This window comes from Cucurbita moschata, unplaced genomic scaffold (assembly GCF_002738365.1).
Source record: "Cucurbita moschata cultivar Rifu unplaced genomic scaffold, Cmos_1.0 Cmo_Scf00077, whole genome shotgun sequence".
NCBI lineage: Eukaryota > Viridiplantae > Streptophyta > Magnoliopsida > Cucurbitales > Cucurbitaceae > Cucurbita > Cucurbita moschata.
The window spans coordinates 436,261-445,319 of record NW_019268593.1 but is presented as its reverse complement, the minus strand read 5'-3'; the positions used below and the strand labels follow the sequence as shown (position 1 = coordinate 445,319).

General features: G+C 35.1%; 1 non-coding gene across 1 annotated transcript; it reads right to left on the bottom strand.

The window, feature by feature from the left end:
• Positions 1-3,769: 3,769 nt before the first annotated feature.
• On the bottom strand, positions 3,770-3,841 carry TRNAP-AGG. Its single transcript has one exon. It is a non-coding gene; the product is annotated as a tRNA-Pro (tRNA).
• Positions 3,842-9,059: the final 5,218 nt, after the last annotated feature.

Here is a 9,059-nt window from a genome sequence, read left to right as displayed (position 1 = left end):
GATCATTCAGACAAACATCCATCAACCAAGAGGGGTGAAAATGATGACGATAGTACAGTTGAGAAAGAATCTTAGCCATGATGAATCTACACTTGCTGCCATTGTTGTATTTGAAAAGGGGGAGCTCAAGTGTGCAAACCTCAACAAAAACTTTATTGCCACTACATGAACACCACGACCCAAAACAAGAAGGTCAGATATTGAGTTTTAACCCCACCAAGAGAGATCAATCACAAGATTAGTTTTATGTCACCTACCACAAATAGATGTCATACAGCTCAGCTTGAGCTAGTTGAATTCTACAAATAGCAAAATGGTATGTCCACAGTCGGGTTTATTTGACCTGCAAAGGCTCTTGTCAATGATCACTCAAATGCTTGGCAAAGACACCAAGCCAACACCTCTACTAAAGAAGGGAGACAAAAAAAAACCACTAAGGCAACACATGTTCACGCAGAAATACAATCCAGACGGATGAAGAGAAGGGTCGACCACGATAATTTCAAAGAAAATAGAGAGTTATGATAAGTTAAGGTCAGATCAATTTTGAGTTCAAAGCAACAAGAACCAAAGACTGGTTCGAAAATTCTATGGACTAGTCAAAGTTGTCCACAAGATTAGGAAGACATCATATAGGATCCAATTGCTCCTATGGATACAGACTAACCCTGTTGTCCACGTCAGTAACTTGAAACGTTATTATTTCGACCAAGAAAACATCAAGTAAAAGAAGGTGGTATGAAGTCATGCAAAGAAGAAATTGTTTCAAGCGAAGAAAGTAGGAAAGACACCAACAGAGAAGACTTGAAGAGTTAACAAACCGACAAGCCCATCAACCTTTTGAAGAGATTTACCTTCGGAATCTGGGTGCCGCACTGGCCTATTCGCCAACCAAGTTGCCGCCGCCCTTCCTGCCAAAATTGGCTCCTTCCCCCAATGTGGCGACTCTTCCGACTGCCCTTCTCGCCAAAATTGGCTCCTTCGCCCAATGTGACGACTCTTCCGGCTTCAACATTGTCTTTGTTCCTTACTCTAGGTTTTCCCTTCTACTTCTTGGGGTTAGACATATTCTCACCAGAGCCAAGACAACATCGTCTCTAAGCGACAATCCCTCTTCATGGGTTAGACATATTCTCGCTGAAGCCAAGGCAGCATCGTCACTGAGCGGCGATCCCTCTGCAATTTTCGATGGCCAAGAAAGTGTTTCTCTACGCCTCCTCTGAACCAGGTTGTTGACATCTTCACGAAAAGTGTTTCTCAACCTCTTTGAATTTTTCAGATTCAAGCTTCACGTTCGTTTAAATCCGACGCTTAGCTTGCGGTGGGGTGTTAAGGATATTTAGTAATAAATTATAGTTTACCATATATTTTATATTTGATATTTTATTATAAGGAAAATATCTAATATATGCCATATTACCATAGGTATCTTTCCATTTATTGTTATTTCCATTTATTATTATTTCCATATCCTTGTAATTTATTTGATTATAAATAAGATAAATTTCACACCATTTAGGTGTGGTGGATTCAGCAAACATTCACAGAAACGATTTCATTTGTGTTATCCGCCAAGGAAATGCTCAAGGAATTCAGATCCTGAATAAAGTACTGTAGGCAAGCGAAGCTTTTGAAAATGAAAGCGTGTAGAACTCATATCCACTTTCTCTTCGATTCGTAAACTTCGGATCTGATCTTCCTTTCCTCTCTGGGTGACTGAGAGACAATTTAGGCCTAGCGTGCATCCGATTCGGTCAACAATAAGGTTCAAAGAGGATTGATTAAATGGGCTTGAAGTTCCATTATCGTTAGGTCGAAGATCTCTACTAGGTTTAGTGCACTTTGGTAGTTGTGAATGTTGCCGTAATCGAATATCTTTCTCATTCGACATTCTCTCTTACCAAGCACTCATACTCGTCAGGGTTGAGGAGACAGTCCGTGAGCTAATTGGGTTTCGAGATTGCGTATACGCGAAAAGAGCTCGCTTTCGACTTTCTCCTCGGCGTTTTGTGCCCGGTTCTGGTTCAGGAAAGGGTCTGATCTCTTTCATTGGAGCACATTGATACCGAAGGAGTCTTCAGAACCGTTGGAGAGGCTATGATGACTTCAAACTATTCAAATAGCATTACTGATACTACAAAGAAAGGGTATCTAAGTCACACTACTGATAAGGTAAGGGGTTTCAAAAGACAAAAGAGACTGATAAGGTAAGTGTGATAGAAAAGGATACTGATAAGGTCAGTGTGATAGAAAAGGATACTGATAAGGTAAGTGTGATAGAAAAGGATACTGCCACGAATAGGCTATGGGGCTTTGCACTCAAACAATTTGTGTAATGCTCTTTTTAAAGTCGGCCTCGAGATGATCTTTATTCTTCCAGGAATATGTTTCAAGGTAAGTGTGATAGAAAAGGATACTGCCACGAATAGGCTATGGGGCTCGAGATGATCTTTATTCTTCCAGGAATATGTTTCAAGGTAAGTGTGATAGAAAAGGATAGATGATCTTTATTCTTCCAGGAATATGTTTCATTCTCTATTCTCATGTTCTTGGTTCAATGTTTAAAATTCACATTTTAAATCATATTATCTTGCTTAATTCATTTTGATATAATATTGTTGGGGGCATTTTGAGAATCGAACTTGAGACCTCTCACACCCAAAACGATAATCATACCACTTAGACCAAATACCATTGTAGTCGATCTATAATTCTTAGTTGCTAGTCTATATATGAAATTTATATAAGTTGAAGCAATGCACACGCATTCCTTTGGGTTAGGCCCATTGATAACTATTTTATATTTTTTTTTGTTTTTTTGTTTTCTTTTGGAGAGGCAATCCTAGAATTGAACTAGATACCTCTTGCACCCAAAGCAAGAATCATACCACTAAACCAAATGCCCTTATAATGGACCATATATGAAGTTGTTTCTGTTATGTATCATCATTATTTCATTTATTATTTTGTTAATGAAATCCATGAGCAATTATTATTATATCTTTTAGATCTAAACCGTTGTTAAATTATTTACATAGGGTTTACGATAATTACTATAGAGAGAAGAAAAAAAAATAGAAGTAGTAGGGAGAAGAAAAATTATTGTAGAGAGAAGAAAAAAAATAGAAGTAGTGTAAAAAGATAATTACTATAGAAAGATAATTAATGTAGAGAGAAGAAAAAAGAATAGAAGTAGTGTAAAAAGAATAAAAGTTATGTTCTAAAAAATATAATTATTGTAGAGAGAAGAAAAAAAATAGAAGTAGTGTAAAAATTTGATAGTTCCATTTGAGACATATATCGTGAGTACACAGGTATTAAAAGAGTAAGAGCATTTACTGTAGAAAGATAATTACTGTAGAGAGAAGAAAAACGAATAGAAGTACTAGAGAGAAGAAAAATTACTGTAGAGAGAAGAAAAAAAGAATAGAATTAGTGTAAAAAGAATAAAAGTTATGTTCTAAAAAAGATAATTAGAAATAGTGTAAAAATTTGATAGTTCCATTTGAGACGTATTTCGTGGAGTACACAAGTATTAAAAGAGCATTATTACTGTAGAGAGAAGAAAAAAAGAATAGAATTAGTGTAAAAAGAATAAAAGTTATGTTCTAAAAAAGATAATTAGAAGTAGTGTAAAAATTTGATAGTTCCATTTGAGACGTATTTCGTGGAGTACACAAGTATTTAAAAGAGCATTATCATTAAATGATAATACACTAACTTGTAGCACTTGCTTTCTCTGGGGCAAATTTTTTGATGAATGAACATAGGATCATTCCAAGAATTGAACTTGGGACCTCTTACACCCTAAGCAAGAATCATACCACTAGACCAAATACTCTTTATAAAAAAATGCAACATTTTTAACTCCTACTCAATATATTTTTTTCTCTCAAGTTTGAAATCTATTTTCTTGGGCGGTTGTTGGACTATAAAACAAAAAGTTGATGGTCTAGTATTTTACTTGTAAGTAAGGCATGTAATATTGAATTGTTCTAATATGCAAGTGTTATCAAATAAATTACAACCCAACAAATGAATCAAACTAATCAGTTTGGGTTGGGTTGGATTTATTCGGCTCAGTTCATCAGTTTGTTTGATTTAATTCTTCTATTTTGCTTCGTATGACAAGAAAATGAAGTTGTATCGAATGTACCATAGTTTGATTTATGACAAACTCATATGAAATATAATTGCATTAATAGTACTAAGAGTTGGAGTCTATAAACATTTCATGAACTTAAGTGCACCTCATGCTTCATTAAAAACGAGATAAACTTTAGTTAACTGGTGATGGTGTTAATATAACACATGCGGAAGCAATTTGGATCTTAGGCACTTTTAGAACATCAATTATTGTAAATAACTAACATGTTCATAAGTATTAAAACTTAATGAGTTTAAATACTAACCTTTTGTAGTTCAAACTCCTTTTGCCTCACGAACCGGTTTCGAACCACCACTAGTGTCTTCTCCACTATCCTCCGACCTTAGAACGGGATTGTGGAATCCGGTGTGTGACTAAAATTGGGAAGGATTTTGTATATGTGAAGAGAGTGTTTGTGAGAGGTTTTTCTCAAGGTTTTTCACCAAGATGAAGAAGACCTTCCATGTATCATGATCACTCTATTTAAAGAGTCATGTTTGCATGTTCATGCAAACTTGAGATCACCAAATTTTGACACTTAAAATTCCACTCAAATGTTTGGGATTATGTGGCAAGCATGCATGTTTGAGTTAACCAAATTTTGACACTCAAAATTCCACTCAAACTTGTGGGGTTTATTTGGCAAACATGCAAGTTTGGTTAAACCAAATTTTGACACCTCAAAATTCCACTAACATGGATTTTTCCATTAGATGAAAGTCAACATTTTGACTTTCTTCATATTAATTCAACAATTAATTTGAATAATGAATTTCAAATTAAAGTAACATTAAATGATTAATTAAACTATTTAATTAATATTTAATATTAATTAAAATGCCAATCCCAATCAATTCTGACACATAATTGATTAAGATATTTAAATCTTATTTAAATATCTCAGATTCTCTCTTTTTGTTTAATTTGTAAATAAAACAAAATTACGGTTAAATATATCGTATATATGTAACGCATATTCCCTAATTTGAATTCGAACACTTTGAACTCACTCGTCACACTGTTCTATGGTTTAGTCCGATATGAGCTAGCAGAGGGACCTAATGGACCTATAGATCATGGACTCCAACGATCCAAGATTAACCAGGTAAACTCATTAACCTGGTTAAACAACATTCGTTAACTACTAGGACACTCCACTATAGCCTAGTAGTTGCACTCCCCTCACTATAGATATATTTCTGTCCATCTGATATAACCATGATTAGTAAGTCGATCCTTCACAGGTTGTTCGTAACTAGAGCTAGGTCAATTTACCGTTTTACCCCTGAAGTTACTTCTTGTTCCTTATGTCTCACTGATCCTCTAATGAACAATTGGTTTGTGGTCCAACCAGTAAACCGAATCCCTCTCAGGCCAATGAGAGGGTGGGGCCCCTTGTTCAAGACCTGGAGTCAGTGCTTAAGGGAACTACCTTTCTTCTATTTCTAAAAGTGGGTAGGAGTGAATTCTGTCTTGCACCCCACGTCCCCAGCCATTCACCCAGTCTTACCCCTGAAATGGGAGGCCTGTTGAGTCGGCGAACTAGAGCCACTCTCACCTATACAAATCTAAGGATAATTCCAAATAAACAGGAGTTCAAGGATAGCTCAAGATTAAAACCGAGTTACCTAGGTTATCGAATGAAAAGAAAATCAGTGTCAATAGTAAACGACATTATAAAGTGAGAGTGGTTTTCTTCATGGTCCGATCTTATGCAATATTCATTGCATAGGACGCCCCCACTCACATGTCTCCACATGTACAATTTAGTGATCACATTGTTTATATCATATACAAAAGTGGGCCGCATCCATAGTGTCCCCAGAATAAGGTACTCAGCCTTATCCTTATACTATAGATCATTTTGACTATATACTTGAACTTGATCCACTCTTATGTCTCTACATATAGTTCAAGTAATCATACTATAGCCAGAGTGTTCTTAGTTTATTGGATTTAGATTAATGATCGTAAAATTCACTTTATTCAATAACAATTTTTACTGAATAAACATCAATAATAACTTTATAGAATATATCTTTGTTTACAAACTATGAGTTTTAGGACATAAAACCCAACAACTGGAACTTTAAATTACTTCATGTGGAGCTTCAATTACTTTATGTTAGCTACTATCTTTAGAATTTACTAATTGGACACGAGTTCTTGGATTTAGGGGATTGTTTTATGCAATTTTCAACTACAACTTATGTTTTCAAATTTTTATGTCATAATTTAGGTAGTGGTTGTATATTATGGATGAACACTAGAGTTTTTATCCCGTTCACCACAACTACTCTAGTTTTTGTTTGAAGGCTATAATTGTAATCTATGTTGTATGGCAATAAAATTTGTCTAGATGAAATTTTAGTTAAAGTTGCATATTTTACTTCTTGCGAGTAAAAAATTTGTTTCTTAACATAATATGAATTTAGTTACAGAGTTATTAGGAATAAGATGGAGAAAGAAATTTTCTTTAAACTAATAAACAGACCCAGTTCATCTTTGTTGTTGTCTAATTCTGATTTTGCAAAAAGCGTAACTAATATGAAATATCAAGGTAAATCGAGAATATATCCTACACGTCATTCAAGATGATAATAAAATGAAGTTAAATTGAACGCAGTTTTAGTTTCATGTTAATAGGTTCAAGATGAAGCATAATTGTATTAATGATATTAAAGAGATTCGTGTTTTATTAGAAGAGGCCAACTTCATTTAAGGTACTAGGAGTTTAAACTACTTCCATTGTAATTTCAATCACTCCACAATGATTACAAATTTAGGGTTGGCTACTTGGACATCAATTATCAACTTTAGGTTATAATTTAGGTAGTAGCCATTATAATATTAATGATCATAAGAGCTACAATTCTTCCATGGACCATATGTGTTATAGTTAAATGAATATATATATATTATGTATGTCGAGGTTTGGGTAAAGTACAAAGTAGTAAGGAACACCATTGTCAACTCTAGAGCCACCCACAACTCATGATGGAGACCGATGCAAAATATTTTAACATCCTTTGGCATCAAGATCCAGGAAAGATGAACGCTGTCAAATTGGAAGCTTTACCTGTCTTAAGAGTCACAATGAGAACTCTAATCAAGCTGGAGCCTTGGACTAGGCAAATTGTTTAGTGATAGTTGAAATGGATGACTTCGACGTTGTGTCAGGAATGAACGTCCTGCTGAAACACAAAGTCAGTTGTCGAGATTGGTAATGTGAGTTTGTAACCCATCCATTGAGGTTCTTGGAATGATTCTATAGCTTATCATTTCTATGTTGGGAGTTGTTGGATCATGGGTCTTGGTAGAAGGAATCCTTTATTTACCGCCCTTCGAGTTGAAGGAAGTGTCATAAGGCTAATTTTTATTCAATATTTTTTTCTATTTATTGATTTATTTGAGTGATTTTATTTGATTTTATTTCAATTTTGTCAAACTCACTCAGGTGTTCATCTCAATCATTTGAGCCTTGTTGGCGTTCAATAAGAGAGACCTTGGAAATAACCTGTAACTATTTAACTGGATTATCACATTAACAATTTGAATCAAATAAAGTGACATTAACCATTTTAATCACCTCAACCCCACTTGTTGAACTTGACCAAATGTCTATAACATAACACTAACAAAGGTACAAAGTAACACAAACAAAGGTACAAAGTTCATAAAAGTCTTTTTAATCTAAAATACCACTCGAGTGCTCATCTCAACCATGATGGTGTTCAACAAGAGTGACCTCGAAAATAGCCGGATCATCGCATTAACCATTTGAATCACCTCAACCCCACTTGTTGAAATTGAAACAAATATCTATAACATAACACTAACATAGGTACGATGTTCATAAAAGTCTTTTTAATGTAAGATACTATTGAACTTGACCATTACAGTGCCCCTCAAAATGAGGTAAAGTTTAAATATAATTGGTGACAAAAGATGAAACTATAAATAAAAAGAATTAAGAAAATAATATTCAATTTCAGAGAACCGAACCAGAATCTCCTAGGTGAAAGCCAAATATCCAAACCGTTGGACAACAATGAATTTTTGGTGTAGTTGTCCTAAAGTCTTTTGTCTAATCGCCGAAGAGTTTTACTATGATGTTTTGGGTAATGTCTAACTCTTCGACACGTCCTTTCATGTGTGTGATAGAGTTCTCAGAGTTACCGCGATGTTTCGAGTTGTTCGATCATGTGGCTCTTTCTTCAAAAGGGTCAACATCAAACGTCAGGTCTTTGATTAGCAACCCATCCAGAGGAGCGTCTTTGATCTCAACCATGACGTCGTTCAACAAGAGAGACCTCGAAAACGACTGGATTATCGCATTAACCATTTGAATCACCTGCTCATCTCAACCATGATGTCGTTCAACAAGAGAGACCTCGAACACGACTGGATTATCGCATTAACCATTTGAAATTGAACAAAATATCTATAACATAACTCTAACAAAGGTACGAAGTTCATAAAAGTATTTTTAATCTAAGATATGAACTGTAAAATAAGATGAAATAAGAAAATAATATTCCATTGCCAAGAATTGAACTCGAGTCTCGAGGGTGAAAGCCAAATATCCTGATCGTTGGACGACAATGGATTTTTTGTGTTGATGTCCTGAAGTCTTTTGTCAGATCGCTGAAGAGTTTTAGCATGATCTTTTGCTTAATGTCTAACTCTTCGACACGTCCTTCCCTGCGTGCATTAGAGTTCTCAGGGCTACCACGACGTTTCAAGCTGTTCGATTGTGTGGCTCTTTCTTAAAAAAAAGTCAATATCAAATGTTAGGTCTTTGATTGGCAACCCATCCAGGGGAGCGTCGATTGCATCGATTCCATCAACGATCTTCCCATGAGTTTATGGTGCATGACCCATTTTTTATACCATTCACCTTCGAGCAATA